The sequence below is a fragment of the Callorhinchus milii genome, unplaced genomic scaffold (genome assembly GCF_018977255.1).
Source record: "Callorhinchus milii isolate IMCB2004 unplaced genomic scaffold, IMCB_Cmil_1.0 Scaffold14, whole genome shotgun sequence".
Lineage (NCBI taxonomy): Eukaryota > Metazoa > Chordata > Chondrichthyes > Chimaeriformes > Callorhinchidae > Callorhinchus > Callorhinchus milii.
In genome coordinates, this window is record NW_024704755.1 from 17,792,371 (window position 1) to 17,793,416 (window position 1,046).

Sequence of the window (1,046 nt, forward strand, 5' to 3'; positions counted from 1 at the left end):
CTGAAACAATGGAAAAGATTGTTACCAGATACACGGCAAATACATTTTGGCAACAGCAACACCCAGAATCTGGGATTGCGCCAACACAGTGCATGTTATTACAATACTGTTCCAGGGTAACGATGATCTTCACTTCAGACCATGCTTCTCTGAGCTCATTGGATACAAATCCACAGCTGTATGTGGGACACTGTTGAGCTCAATTGGTTCAGGGTTTCGTGCTACTCACAGCACAGAGACAGCACTGGTCAAAGCGACAAATGACATTCTGTCCACCTGCCATATGGTTTAGAATAGTTATGGAAAAGGACAATGATCAATCAAAGGTAAAGACCCTCAACTGGCTTAGCAGGCTAAGTTCAGTGAGCTAAAAAGGGACCTGGCCAAGATAGATTAGAAAGAAAGATTGGCAGGTAAGACAGCAAACGAATAATGGGAAACCTTCAAGGAGGAGATAGTTCGGGGACAGAACAAATACATTCCCACAAATGGGAAAGGCAGGACAGTCAAACCTCCCTGGATGACTAAGGAAATTGGGATTAAAATAAAACAGAAAAAGGAGGCTAATGGCAAATTTCAGGTCCAGAACACACAGGATAATCAAACAAAATATAGGAAGTACAGAGAAGTGAAAAGGGAAAAAGAGGGGCAAAGAGATTATACGAGAAAAGATTAGCAGGAAACATAAAAGGGAACCCTGAGGTATTTTATAAGCATATCAAGAGTAAAAGGTTAGTCAAAAGTAGGGTGGGTCTAATTAGGGACACAACTGGAAATCTTCTTGTTGAGGTAGAGGCTCACGTACTAAACAAGTACTTTGCAACTGTCTTCACAAAAGAAGATGATACAACCAATGCCACAATATCACAGGGGTGTGAACAGAAATTGGATATGGTAAAAATCAACAGTGAGGAGGTACTAAAAAGGCTGTCGGTGTTCAACATCGATAAGTCACCCGGTCCGGACGAGATGCATCCTAGGTTATTGAGAGAAGCAAGGGTGGAAATAGTGGAGGCTCTGGCCACAATCTTTCAATCATGTTCGGA